Source organism: Erigeron canadensis, chromosome 8 (genome assembly GCF_010389155.1).
Source record: "Erigeron canadensis isolate Cc75 chromosome 8, C_canadensis_v1, whole genome shotgun sequence".
Taxonomy (NCBI): domain Eukaryota; kingdom Viridiplantae; phylum Streptophyta; class Magnoliopsida; order Asterales; family Asteraceae; genus Erigeron; species Erigeron canadensis.
Window position 1 is genome coordinate 6298688 of NC_057768.1, and position 16064 is coordinate 6314751.

Consider the following 16064-nt stretch of genomic DNA (forward strand, 5'->3'; position numbering starts at 1 on the left):
CCTCGGATTAGCAATTAAGCTTTAGTTTAGGGTTTGAAGTCGTAGGGTTATTGATATGTCCATTTATATATACATTCCCATATCATTTCTAAGACGTTTTTAAGCTTAATTATGTGTAAATTACATGTATATTTAATGCTTTGATGGTATTGTTAGTGATTGCAGGCTTAGAACAGGTAAAATGGTTAGAAACGGCTTTCGGATGATTAAAAGATGCATAAGGATGGTTCGTAGATGTGTACGAGTGAAGACGGAATGAAAATTACAAGTTTTGGCTGAAAACATAGCTGGTGCGTCGCACCTGGAAGGTTGGTGCGAAGCATATTTTGATTAGAAACTTGGAAGAATTGAGCAAGTAAGGAGGTGCGGTGCACCAACCCTGTGGTGCGTCGTATATCGGGCAGAGATAAAATTGGAAACACGGTCAGGTGCGTCGCACCTGATGCTTAGTGTGCCGCACCTGTAGGTCGGTTTGTAAAGACCTTTGCGAAACACTATAAATACAAGACCAAAACCCTCCCATTCGACATACATTCACTTCCAGTCGATTTTAGGGTTCTTTGAGGCAATATTCAGCAGCTTTTACGTCCACCAAGATCTAAGGGTTGCTCGTGAGTTTCAAGGCATTCAAACGTCGATTTTCTTAGCTTTTCATTCTCTTTCGCACTTTGGTACAAGATGTTTACTCTTTCTTTTACTATTTGTGACTTACTTATGATTATGTCTAGCTAAATAACTTCATCATCCACTAAGATGAAGTGACACATTGAATAATGGTTGCATAATTTTTTGAATTCAAGTTGATTGTTAAACGTTTGTCGTAATCTTAATGTTTTGAGTTCTTGTGCTCTTATCTACTGTTTTGTTGATAATGTATGAATGATTTAGAGGTATCTAAGTTTAGGAATACATTGTTCTAGTTAATTGGGTACAATTAATAGGTGTTGACTTCTGGTAACAAGACAATAAACAACAATAGATAATACAATTCGAAGTGTTAACGGTTTGGTAAAATCAATAGACAAGATTGTTTACAATAACAATATGTAGGTCTTGATAGGGAAGGTGGTCACCAGAACTTAGGGTCGAAAGATTGGTTAAAGGGACGGATAGGGTAACAAGCTAGGTGGCCAACTAGTGAGTTCTTTGTCTAACCTCGTTATAAAATCAACATAATTGAATTGGTTTTAACATAGATGCAACCTAGATAATGTGTGTCTTGGAGTCAAAGTGGATGATCTTTTAAATCTATTTGATATACGACAATTCTCTCTTCGATAAACTCTTCAGAATTTCTAACTCTTTCAATCAACTAACTTTTCAAATAAAAACCAAGATGACTTGGTGTCTTTAAAAACCAAACTCTTTTTAGCTACTTAAAACTCGCTAGCTCTTTGTAGTCTCTGTGGAACGAACCTGGACTTACTTTAGTCTATATTGCATACGGACGGGTCCACTGCCCGATTGTGTGTGGTATTTGATTCGGAGTATTTCTAGTATTTAAATTTAACTTGATTTTCACACATGAGTTATCTTTAGCACATTAGGGTTTAGATTTTAGGGTTTTTAGAATGTAGCTTTTCCCTCGGATTAGCAATTAAGCTTTAGTTTAGGGTTTGAAGTCGGGCTAACCCTACGACTTCAAACCCTAAACTAAAGCGCGGGGTGAAGGCCCTCGTAATCACACTTCCCCCGCCTTTAGGCTTTAGCATTATAGGGTTTAGATTTTATGTTTTTAGAATGTAGCTTTTCCCTCGGATTAGTAATTAAACTTTAGTTTAGGGTTTGAAGTCGTAGGGTTAGCCTGAGTAACCTTACCAGGCCCTAAACTAAAGCGCGGGCTGAAGGCCCCCGTAATAAAGCTTTAGTATAAGGTTTGAAGATGTAAGGTTACCCGATTTCAAACCGTAAATAAACTAAAGCGCGGGCGGGAGGCCCCCTTAATTACACTTCCCCCTCGGATTAGGATTTAGCCACATAGGGTTTAGATTTTAGGGTATCCATATGAAGAAACCTATACAAAATCAAATTTGAGTTTTTGCATATATTGTCAAAAGGGCTTACAAAATCAAATTTCATTTTCAGCATGCATTTGATTTTTTGCATATCATCAAACCTACACAAAATCAAATTTGATTTAAAGATAGATTGTCAATAGGACACACAAAATCAAATTTGATTTTATGCAGACATTTAGAATAACAAGCGAAGTCCAAATCAAGAAACATGTACAAAATCAAATTTGATTTTATGAAGACATTTATGTCGAAGGCCCGTTAGGGTTTTAGAATGCAGCTTATCCCTCGGATAAGCAAGCTTAATGGTGGAAGACTCGTCTTTAAATTAAGTTCAGTCCATGCTTTCAGATTAGGGGCAATTCATTCCATCTTGGATTAGAGACCAATCCATTCCCCTCAAGTTATGGCCCAAATCCAATTCTCTTATATTGAGGTTCACCATTAAGAAATATGTCTTGACCAATCAATTTTGATTTGTTTAGATAATCTAATATAATTGTATATTGGGATGTGTTTGATTTCGTGTCAAATGTATATGCCTTGATTAATCAAGTTTCATTGGCTTAAGCAATCAAATATGTATGTATACTAGAATACTAATGTGTTTGCTTTAACCATCAAATTTGATTGGCCAACTCAATCAAATTTGATTGTATATTGGTATTTGTTTAATTTCGCTTCAAATGTGTTTACCTTGACCAACCAATTTTGATTGGCATTATCAATCAAAATTGATTATATACAACAATGCAAATGTGTATAAATGGACCAATCAAGTTTGATTAACTTTGTCAGTCAAATTTATAACTATACTAGTACGTGCTTAATTTTGTGTAAAATGTAATTCAAACAGCCAATCAAATGTGACTGAATACAGAATCAAGATAAAATCATAAGCTATAATCACAAATGATTTTGTATTCAACCACATTTGAATGTATAAACAAAAAAATTTGGTTTACACATTTTATTAAACACCCTGTAGGCGACATTAGAAACACAAATAGAGTCCATATCAAGAAACCTATACAAAATCAAATTTGATTTTATGCATATACATTTAGAAAAACAATTGGAGTCCATATCAAAAAACCTATATAAAATCAAATTTGATTTTATGCATACATTTAGAAAAACAATTGGACTCCATATCAAGAAACTTATATAAAATCCAATTTGATTTTAGGGTTTTAGAATGCATCCCTACATGACGATAACAAGCTCTAGTTCCCCCGAAAAGCTATTGAAAATCAAATTTGATTATATAAATACATTTAGAAAAAACAAATAAAGTCCATATCAAGAAACCTATACAAAATCAAATTTGATTTTATGCATACAGTTTGAAAAAGCTAATGAAAATCAAATTTGATTTTATGCATACATTTAGAAAAACAAATATAATCTATATCCAAAAACCTATACAAAATCAAATTGGATTTTATTCATACAGTTTGAAAAAGCTATTGAAAATGATTTTATTCAAAAAATGTGTATCTTGGAAGGGGTCACTACCGGGTGAAACTCATGAGCATGATAACCCATGGTTATTAGGAACGAATGAGATTTGAACCCTCGACCTTGTGTTCAATTGGTCTCCCCATGGGTCCCACGTATAAGCGGAGACAGGTACCACTGAGCTACAAGCTCATTTAGAAAAACAAATAGAGTCCATATCAAGAAACCTATACAATATCAAATTTGATTTTATGCATACATTTTAAAAAAATAATTGGAGTCCATATCAAGAAACCTATATAAAATCAAATTTGATTTTTACGGTTTTAGAATGCGTCATTTCCCTTGAAAAGGTGCCCTTTTTTGGAGTTTAGAGCGGTGGCTGAAGGCCCCGTTGTCATGATTCCCCCTTCGAATCATATTTGATTTTGAACTTCCCTCCCCTACAACATACATTTGATTTTATACTTACAAATTAAAAAAGCTACTCAAAATCATATTTGATTTTATGCATACATTTATAAATACAAATGGAGTCCATACTAAGAGACATTTACAAAATCAAATTTGATTTTATGCATACAATGTCAAAAAGCTATACAAAATCATATTTGATATAATGTATACATTTTAGAAAAACAAATAGAGTCAATGTGGGAACCGTTGTCATGATTCCACCTCCGAATCAAATTTGATTTTTCACGTCTCTCCCCTACTACATCTCAGCCTTTAAACCCTAAACCCTAAAGTGGGAACCCTTACCCTTTTAGGGTTTTAGAATGCGTTCTTGCCCCAGAAAAGGTGTCCTTTTTAGGGTTTTAGAATGCGTCCCTCCACGTCAAAGCCTAAACCCTAGAACGGTGACCGAAGGCCCCGTTGTCATGATTCCCCATCCGAATCAAAATGATTTTGAACGTCCCCCCTACAACATTAGTTTGATTTTATACGTACAAATTCAAAAAGCTACATAAAATCAAATATGCATACATTTAGAAAAACAAATGGAGTTCATATCAAGAAACATTTACAAAATCAAATTTGATTTTATGCATACGGTGTCAAAAAGCTATACAAAATTATATTTGATTTTATGCATAAATTAAAAAAGAAAAATAGAGTCCATATCATGAGACCTAAACAATATCAAATTTGATTTGATACAGACATTGTTAACAAGCTATAAAAAATCGAATTTGATTTTACGTATAGATTTAGAAAAACAAATGAAGTACATATCAAGAAACCTTTACAAAATTAAATCTGGAGCAGTACTAAACACAATTGATTATATTTCACAAGCAAATTTGATTTGTCAAACAAGAACACAATCTTTAGACAAATGATCAACCAATGAAAACTATGATCCAAGTATAAAATCTGTACACAGCTAAAAATTATTTATTTCTAAACATGTATAATAAAGAAAAAAAATACTTGTCTAATTGTTTGCAGCTCCTTCAGTACCCATGTTTTCATCTACTTTTTGTTTTTTCCTTTTACATGTCCTGTTGTTGTGACTCGTACCTCCGCACTTGCTGCAATTTCCCCGACAATTTTCAAGTGTTCGATAGTTCTTTCCATGTACTGGTTGGCATTTATAATCAACTATTGACACAAAAAACTGCGATCCATATGGTGTTTGAAATGTTTGTGTAACATTTTTTGGTGTTTTTTTCAACACAGGAACTGTATGAAAATATACATGTCTAAAACAATAATCAGTATAACAAGTATGAAAATATATATAAAATCATATTTGATTCTTATAGAAAACAACATATTGCAATGCACAATCAAATTTGATTGTACATGGATAAACTTAAAAAAAACACATCTACCTTAAACCCTAAAAAGCTGCACATAATCAAATTTAATTTTAGGCAAAAAATAAACAAACACAAATACCTAAGAAACTACAAAGCTGCACATAATCAAATGGTATTTTAAACATAAACCTACACAAACATAGACGCGTAAAGCTTACATAATCAAATTTGATTCTAAACATAAAGTATTGCACATACATGTAGTTAAAATCTTCAAAGCTTAGCATAATTAAATTTGATTTTAAGCATAATACTACACAAACACAGATACCTTAAAAACTACAAAGTTGCACATAATCAAATTTGATTTTAAGCATAAAACTACACAAACATAGATAAGTAAAGCTTACATAATCAAATTTGATTGTAAACATAAAGTATCGCATATACATGTAGTTAAATTCTTCAAAGCTCAACATAATCAAATTTAGTTTTAAGCAAAAACCTACACAGACACAAATACATTAAAAACTACAAACCTGCACAAAATCAAATTTGATTTAATACAATCAAATGTGATTGAATACATAAACAACCACAAATACATATATAATTAAATATGATTCAGTGTATAAGCTTTGGTTTAGACATTTTATCAAACAGCTTGTAAGCAATATTCTATCAAACAACAAATTCAATTGAATGACTAATAAAATCTCACAAATTCAAATGTTATTACAGATTTAATCACATGTTATTCGTATTCATTGAAATCTTCCTTGCAATTAACATCTTCGGGATCAGTTGACGATGATGTAGATGTGATTAAACTTGATTCAGATCAGTATAAGGTAGAATACTGATGAGGATGACGATGATTTTGGTGATGTTTGTATCGATTTGAGCGCGATGGTGGTGGTGGTGGTTGTTTCCTGATTAGAGTTTTAGAAAGGGAGGAAAGGAAAGTGGGCAAAAAAGGTTTTGAGAAAGAACGTGTTTTTTTTTTGTCTTGTATATGTGAATATAAAAAAAGTAAATGACATAAATACCCTTTCTTGTACAATTTCTCTTTTTAATTTTAATTATAGATGTTGGTTGATCCAAGGGCTGAGATCAATCCCTTGGATTTCACCAATTTTTTTAGTTTTACCTGATCACAACTCACCATATCTATACTATATTAATAAACAAACTACTATCTCCTATTTTCAACTCTTTACCTTTAAAATACCTCTAATTTTTAACACATTCCTACCTCACACACTAAATCTACCCAATATATCCCTTAAATATTTTACACCTATATTTATCAAAACTATCTATCTCTTTTATTAATTAATTTAAATATTTATACCTAATATCTCTATAATATTCTTAATAAAGTTATTTACAAAATATACATCTCTTAACCATAAAATAACCATTTACGTCAATTACTTTTAGATTAATAACTACATCGGTACCACCACTGCCGGCGCATTTTTCGGGTACCCAACTCGTTCTTAATAAGGGTGTTGGCATCTCACCCCTCAACCACTCACTCATCATTCACTTCCAACTAATTTTCTTATGCCATCTTAAATCCACCACTCACTCATCACTTACCACTCACCCAAATTTTGTTTGGCAACCCACCACTCACTGCAATATTATTTTTATTTTTGAAACTAAATTCCATTAAACATAAAAAACATTAGATAATATTACTAAAAACATAAAAAAAAAAAACCATTACATCATACTAAAATACATAATAAAAACATTACATAATACTAAAATATATAATAGTAACATTCCGAATAGTCTAAGTCAATGTCATTATCGTCTTCATTGCGATGATTGTATCGATAGCGTTCAGGATATCGGACAACGTCGACGGGGGGAGTTGCGTACTCCTCCTCCGGGTCATTCTAGTAACCTTCAGGCCGACCACCACCAACACTACCTTGGCTGTTAATGTGGAAGAGACAGCGGTAAGTTGGACAATGATTTGATCCAACCAATCGATTATCCGTTAAAGATAAATAACATACTCATCTTCGACGACGCTAGGAATCCAGCCTACAGCTTAAATTCGTTCTATTTTGGCTATGTAAGCCGCGTTGTTGTCCGTTACGCTCTGAATCACAATATTGACCTCGGATCTGTGTCTGGCGTCGTCAAATATGTGATTTTGCATCGCCATTTTCCCAAAAAAAAAGCAGTCATATTTGACCTATTGTTTGCCATATGATTAGATATATGGATGAATGTGTCTGTAAATTTGAAGTATAGTGGAGTGAAGTATGGATGAATGTGTATGTAATATGATCGTTTATATAGGGATTTATGTGTGTTGCGTGAAGATTTAAAATGAAAAATGAAGATATTATATATTTAAAAAAGATAGTCGTTCGGCTTTGCCAACGTTTCTTTCCACTCACCAACACCACGCGACGTTCTACCACTCAAAACCCACCACCCACGCATGGTCAGCCATCGGCACGGTGTTCCACTTGTGGTCACCACCTACCACTCACCTTCCACTCATACGTTGCCATCACTTTAATAACCCAAATACTTGACTATTGTCACACCCCAACTAAGGTGGAAAACTCGGGGTGCAAGATAAAGCACACGCGCACATGGATGTTACATAGGAATAACTAAATGAGTGCATAGATTAAACATAAATAGTCGAATACATAGTTCAAATAAGCAAAACATAGGTCATAACACATAGATTTAATAGCATTCGAATAATCCATAAGATAAGTTCCCACGCAGGGGAAACGATTAGGCATAATGCCAACTAGTACATAGAAAACCATGCAAAACTCCAACTCCTAAGCCTGAAGTCTGCTACGAGTCCCATGCTACCATTCCTAGCCACGATTTGCTCGATTACCTGAAAAGATACTTAAAAGCGTCAACACAATGGTTGGTGAGTTCGTAAGATTAATAGTAAGCTTTTCGCATCAAAACATGCTTTTAAGAGTACACACAACAATGTTCGATTATAGACTTACTTTAGATACAATAAGTACACACAACTTGAATTCTAATACGTCTCAAGGCCATTTGGTTAACCAGGCAGTGGTAGAACACACAGGGATAAGCACAAAGCACTATCGACAACATAAAGCACACACAGGGATAGGCACACGGCACTATCGATAAAGCACACACAGGAATAGGCACACGGCACTATCGATAAAGCACACACAGGGTATCATGCAGTAGTCTATAATCATCTAGTAAAAGAGTATCCGTAATGTAATTGTAAATGTAATCCAATGTATGAAATCATAAGTGTATCTAAAAAATGTAACCACAAGTATATCCAAAATAGATAGTCATAAAGCACCATATAAGTTTTATCAGAAAAGCATTTTGTATCCTTTCAGCCCCATGAAAACATGTAAAAAGGGGGACTACGAAGTTCACCTGATTGTCAGCAATAAGATCAAGCTACACAAGATATTCAGAAGCAAGTAATCGACAAGTAATCAATCTGTTTCAAGTTATAGCCATTAAGTAATATATTCATTATAGGAAAGTGTGTTCATATCGTGCCACCAAGTGTTAACTAAGTTGTCCAAAAGCGCTGAAGTTTGACTTTGACCCAAATTCACAAGTTTGACTAATGTTGACCAATTTACGAGTTTGACTAAGTTGACTAAATCGACTAAAGTTGACCAAACCAACCAAAGTTGGCTAAACTGAGGTAGTAATCGAAATCCGAGGTCTTAATTGAAAGTTGGGGTCTTAAATTGTTATTGGGGTCTTAATTGAGAACTTAGGGTAGTATTTCACTAAAGGACAAAATTGAAATTGGGAGGCTGGATTCAGAGGCGAGGACAAAGGGGGGGGGGGGGTGGTGCCAAGCCTCCCCCAATAGGCGTACACGCAACGGATTTCTATAGCTCAACCAAATATTTTTCGAAGTTTATATAGTACAACCCCCTCCAATGAGTCAAAAACATCGATTCCTGGCTCCACCACTGGCTGGATTTGAGAGGTTAGTAAATCTGGGGTAGTTTTTCCAAATACAAGGTCACATTTGAAATACGAGGTTGTAATTGGAAATACGAGGTCACAAACTGACGAGGTCGCAAACTGGGTTGTTCTTCCCCAAAAATCATTATAGAAAACCCTAATCGTATCTTTCAATCTGGAAGGTGTTTTTAACATCGGATTTTACTTTTAGACTCCCTAATATGATGAGAAAACAATCCTAAAGTCGGAAACTCGAAAAACGGTCTTAAACCCGTAAACCCATTTGAACAAAGTTGATAAAAAAGTGTACAAAAATTCTTATATCTTAAGATTTTGTTAACGAAATCACACGAAACTTTGACAAAAGATGTAGTATATGATTCCAAAATTTTTGGACGTAAAAAGTTCAATACTTGGTGGGTGTAGTGTGTGTATTAAAAGAAAAAACGAAAAAATACCAAAAGAAGAGCATAAAAAGGGGTTTTGATTTTATACATTAAATCTGCAAAATAGATGTTTGTGATGATGTTTAGAACGTAAAAACACTACTATTGAAGCTAAATCTAAATAAAACAAGGTTTGATTTCCATAAAACTTATTGATTTTGGGGTAGTAAAGTGAGGTAATAAAGATGGGGTAGTAAGGGAAAATGGGGTAGTAAAGGTGTGTGTGTTTTTGCTAGGAGGCTAAGGTGGTGGAAATGAGGGTTTGTGAAAGAATAAGAAGTATTTATATGTAGGGTAAATAGGGAGGGTTTCATGTCATGCCACCTTACAAGTCTGAAATACGATGCACGACCAAAATAAGAGGCTAAATAAGAAATACAATGCCGATGACTAAATTACGAGGTCGCATTTTCAAATTAATTTTTTAGTTTGACTTAAAAGTTTTCATGGTCAACTCACGGGTGTTACAGTCTCCCCCACTTAAAGGAATTTCGTCCCGAAATTCAGATTTCGCATCATGTTTCAAGTGATGATTGCACATCAAGTTTACAAGAATCTTGCACGTTAAGTTTCCAAGTGTGAAATCACGCATTAAGTACCAAGTAGCATGTTTCACATTGAGTTTCAAGCATCAAATCACATAGTGAGCGTCAAACATCAAGTTATGCACTAAGCTCTAAAGTTTCATGTCTACTCATTAAGCTCTAAATATCAAGTCATACATTAGTTTCAAACATCGAGTCACACGTTAAGTTTCAAGCATCAAGTTGCACCTTAAGTATCAAATCACATATTAAGTTTCAAGCACCAAGTTACACATTAAGCATCAAATTCCATATTAAGTTTTCAAGCATCAAGTTTCGCTCTAAGTTTCAAGTTTAGTTACTAAGCTTCATGTGTCATGTTAGGCGAACAAGTGTGGATACTTAAGCTTCATTTGATCTTTTCGTTCCCAAGTAAACTCTGGGCCTTTACGGAAATTCCAACGAACTTTCACAATAGTATACTTATGTCTGTTGAGCTTTTTGACCTCCCATTCCATAATCTCAACAGGTTCTTCCTTGAAACTTAAGTTACTATCTACTCGAATTTCGTTCAAAGGAACATATTTTGGGACATATCTCTAAAAGACCAATAACAAAAATAAATTAATAGTGATTGATTAACTAGAACTGAATTATTTCTAAGAATACCACTGTAGTACTAGTGTGAAAGGCAACTTGATTATCATCATGGTAAAGTCTTCTACTGAAAATGTTCTACTATCAACAGTAGTTGTTTTCTTTTTGTCACTTCTCATTTATTGTTTTAATACATTTTTAATTACAACATGTCTCATATGAAAATCATCACCACCTTGATTAGCAACAGAAGTTCATCTTCCATCTACGAAATTGAATTGCTACATTTATTTTTCCAATCATATTAATTTTCCAATCACTTAAAAAACCGAAATAAGCAGCATGGTTGGATCAGTGGTAAACACCATGACCTCTGGAAATAGAGGTCATGGGTTCGATTTGTATCCCATGCAAAGGTTGGAGGGTCTTTTCTATCATTTAGGAAGAAACCGGAAGCAGTCTCTTATCTACTTAGGTAGGGGTAAGGTCTGCCTACATCTTAACCTCCCCAAACACCGTCGAGGTATTGGGCCTCAAAACCCGTGGAAGGCGGCACTGAGCAGTTTCTTTTCTTTTACTTGAAAAACCGAACCGAAACCGATCTAGAAAACCGAAAAACCGAACCGAGCCAAAACCGAATCCAACGGTTTCCAGATTTCAAAAACCAAAAGATTCGGTTCGGTGTTCGGTTTAATCCAAAAACCGACCCAAACCGAACCATGCTCACCCCTACTTATATCTATGATTTAGAATTGAAACATATTCACTTAGCGTAATAGTTATCCATCCCAAATTAAAATGTTTTAATTTGTTTTTTTCATCTTTTTTTTTTCAACTTTGATGGTTAAACTTGTTTGTTTTTTTATAAAACTCGATTAAAATGATATCAACGCAAATACATTTAAAGTTCCATCTATTCATATGTTTTAAATCAAATATTACTATAACACAAACAAAACGGTCAAATTTATGAAAAATCTAAAAGTTCAAATTATTATATATAAAATTCTCAAAAAACATATTAGCTTTATATATGCAAATTCAATTATCAATTTACATAAAAAGTTAATTAGAGAACCAAAAATATATTAAGAACAGTGAGAATTGTTATTTATTTAATGTGTAGGAATAATATTGTAATTTAATAAATCAATTTAAATAAATAACAACTTAGTATAATTCCCATGATTATCATTTTTGGTTACAAATCTATACAGTTTTTAGAAAAATAAGTTTCAATAATTAAATTGATTTTATGTCCCACTTCCCACATTTGTGGGGTGGATTAATTGGGGGGTTTTTTGAAAGTCCTGATTTCTAGGCATACGTGTAATTTAGTAGTAGAAGTGGAATAGAATGCCGTTAAAAAAAAAAAAAGATAAACAATGTTTTTACAATAAATCAACTTGTATTACTTAAAATTTTAAGTTATCCACTATTTAGAGAAACAAACTCAAATTAGGTCAAATGTGTATAAAACATATGTACTTATAGACTTGTGAACTTTGTTATAAAGAAATATCTTCGAGTTATGAATTGAGTCATTCACATGTGTACCGAATAAAAGGAGTATGATATTTAAAACTTTTATATCTGTATAAAACAATTTATATTTAATTACACTTTCATAACCCGATATTATTAAACTATATTAATGTGATAATAAATTTGAAAATACATATTTATATTATTAATAAATGTAAAAAAAAAATTCTATGTTTTTTGATTAATTTAGTGTTTTAATCATTTCAAGAAAACGTGAAATAATATATATGTATTTTCTTTATATTAGTTATTATCTTCATTAATAATAAGAAATGTTGAAAACTTTCAAAATGGTTATATATATATATTAATATATATATATATATATATATATATATATTACAGATATACCCTTTTATCAAATATATATAACAAAGTCCTAAACTATTTTTTTAAGACAAAACCATGAGCTAAGTTCCAACTTTTAATCATATATATATATATATATATATATATTAGAATGTGTTGAAAAGGTCGATGTAAAATAGTACGTATATGTTGCCGCATACAATTGATGGTGGTTTTTGTTTAGTGTTTAAATTTATAAAAATGTTGTACAAGTAATTTTCTTAAAACACACACCTTAACGGACAGGGGACTTGATCAGATGTAGTATAGTTATGTGATAAGTACAGGATCTTTCACAGGGACGCGTTGCTTTACCTAATCTGGTAACACATGGAATTCTAGCGGTTGGGTTGTCATGATTTCCTCTTAAACTAATTAAAATACTGAAAAGTAAATAGAAGTCGCAACCGTTTGTTCAGCGAGAGGCTTAGTCTGAATATAGTTTGAAAAAGCAAATAACAGTATTTAAATTAAACTACTTGTTTGGCATCTCAGATCTCATGATGTAACACTTGCGAGTTGACCACGAAAGATTTTAAGTCAAATTAAAATTTTAAACTTCAAAATACGACCTTGTAAAGTTAGTCGGCATCGTAATTGTGAAACGACCTCGTATTCGTGTATCGAACTCATATTTTGTATCAGCATCGTATTCTTGATTTGGCATCGTATTTGGGTCTGGTATCGTATTTACATGCCTGGCATCGTATTCATGAGTAAGCATGAAAATCCTTCTATTTTACCTTACATATAAATACTCATATTCTTTCACAAACTCTTATTCCATCAACTTAGCCTCCAAGAAAAACACACACAAACCCTTACTACCCCCCTTTTTGCTACCCCATTTTACTAACCCATTTTACTACCTCACCTTTACTACCCCATTTTACATCAAGTTTTATAGAAATTGAACCTTACTTTGTTTAGATTTAGTGTCAAGAATAGTTTTCCTACCTTCTAAACGTCATCATAAACATCTATTTTTGTCAGATTTGAAGTAAGAATCAAAACCCTTTTTATGCTCTTCTTTTGAATATTTTGGGTTTTTCTTTTAATACACACACTACACTCGCCAAGTATCAAACATTTTACGTCAAAACGTTTAGAATCATATACTACAACTTTTGTCAAAGTTTCATGTGATTTCGTTAACAAAATCTTGAGTTATTAGAATTTTTGTACACTCTATATAAACTTTGTTCAAATAGGTTTTCGGGTTTAAGTCCGTTTCAGAGTTTACGACTTTAGTATTGTTTTTCTATCATATTTGTCGGTCTAAAAGTACAATCTGATGTTAAAAACACCTTTCAGATCAAAAGAAATGATTAGGGTTTTCTAGATTGAACAACCAACTTTGCGACCCCGTCCATTTGCGACCACGCATTTCCATTTGCGACCTCGCATTTCGTTTGTGACTTCGCATTTCCAATATGATCCCGCATTTCCATTTGCGACCTCGTATTTCATTTGTGACCTCGCATTTCCAATATGACCTCGCATTTCCAAATGAGACCCCAGATTTACTAGCCTCTCAAATATAGCCTCGCAATTTCAATTTTGTCTTTTAGTGAAACACTACCTGATGTGTCATATTTTATACCATTTCTCACGTGATTTTAGAACCATTTATTCGTAATTTTGATAGTTTTATATCCAACTTTCGATGCTTTGAGGTAGTGTTGAGTGTTTTCAGGTTGGAAAATGATTATACGGATGAATTGGTTGGTTTTGATGATATATGGAAGAAGCGAGAGAAGGATTCGGTCGAAATCGAATGAAAGATAAAGAAAATGGAATCTGGAGTATGTAATACCCGTTACATATGTAACGGCCGTTATGTAGAGAATTTGAAGAAATCCCTGTAACAGTTGCGAAACTGCCGTGATGATTCTGGAGAGGTGTAACGCCCGTTTCAAGGCTAACGGTCGTTAGGGCTCGTATTGTCAATTAATGCTAATTAATGATTTAGGGCTCCGTACAGTAGCGTGTAACGCCCGTTATACTCTGTAACGGCCGTTACACGGGATTTTCATATATAAACTTGATTAGGGTTCTGCATTATGGACGAATTTTTGAGAGATTTTATCTAGCATAACTTATTGTTTTAGTATTCTTGGAGCAAACAAGCTCTTAGGGTTTTATTCTTTTTATTCTTGGGTTACAATCATTGTTACTACCGGATTATCTTCAGTTCATTGGTGTAACATGATTTCTTCTATTATTGTTTGTTTTATTTATTTTAATATAAGTAGCTAAATTCTTATTCATCCATCTAGATGTAGCAAAACAATATGTAGGATTGCACAGTTTTATTAATTCAAAGTTGATTTCAATTATCGTTGTGTCGAGATCTTGATGATTTAATTCCTTATTAATTATTATTTTGATATTGGTGGCATATCTGTTCTTCGTTAGTGGTACTAGTCGAATATGTATGTGATTTTCAATTAATTGTTTGTCTATAAACAGTTATCACTAGTTCATGGTATGATAGTGAATGTCATTTAATAAAAGGAATTATTTTGTCAACGTGTTGTGTAACGGTTGGTGGTACCACGTTATCTTCACATAGGTATAATTGTTAATTTGAAAATCAAACAAACTACTTGGTTAGGGAAATTGTCTTAAGCATTGGTGGTATCGGCTTTTACAAAGGAACTGATTAATTAGGTGATTTAAATGATTTTACAAACGTTGGTGGTACCAATTTGTGTCTTTGTTTTGTCACGATAATCTTTATAAACTAAATAGAATTTGAACTTCATTTATGTGCGAAACGAATATGTTGTCGAGTAAAATCAAGATGGATTACCTTTAAAAAATTTTTTGTCATAAGATCATTTTTACTATCGTTTTAGGACGATCTCTGTCCTGGTTACACCGGATTTCATTTCGATTAATCCTTTGGGATTACTAATTATTTACTGACTTTTGCAAGATGGCAATTCGGCCATAAAAATTCCCTTTTAATCTGAATTACTTTATTTTAACAATTTTTTTCAAAGTTCTTGTGTTCGACTTCGGATTTACCAAGTAAACTATATTGTATACAATCGGGTACATTACCCGCAAGTGCGTAGTAGACGGTAGCTAGGCAGTTCGTGTTATAAATTTTAAAACTCGAAATTACACATCAAGTTTTTGGCACCATTGCCGGGAAACTTTTGTTTAAGTGATTGTTTTAATTTTGTGGTTCGACCCTTTCTCACATTTACTTGTGAGGAAGTTAATTGCTTTCTTAGCTTAGCGTAATTTAGTGTTAACTTTTTACTGGAATGCGGTTCCATTATGTACCAAGGTTATTTTTGTTTTCCAGCTTGGAATTGCTTGAAAACGAGCAAAGCTTAAGTGTGGGGGATTTGATGTGTCATATTTTATACC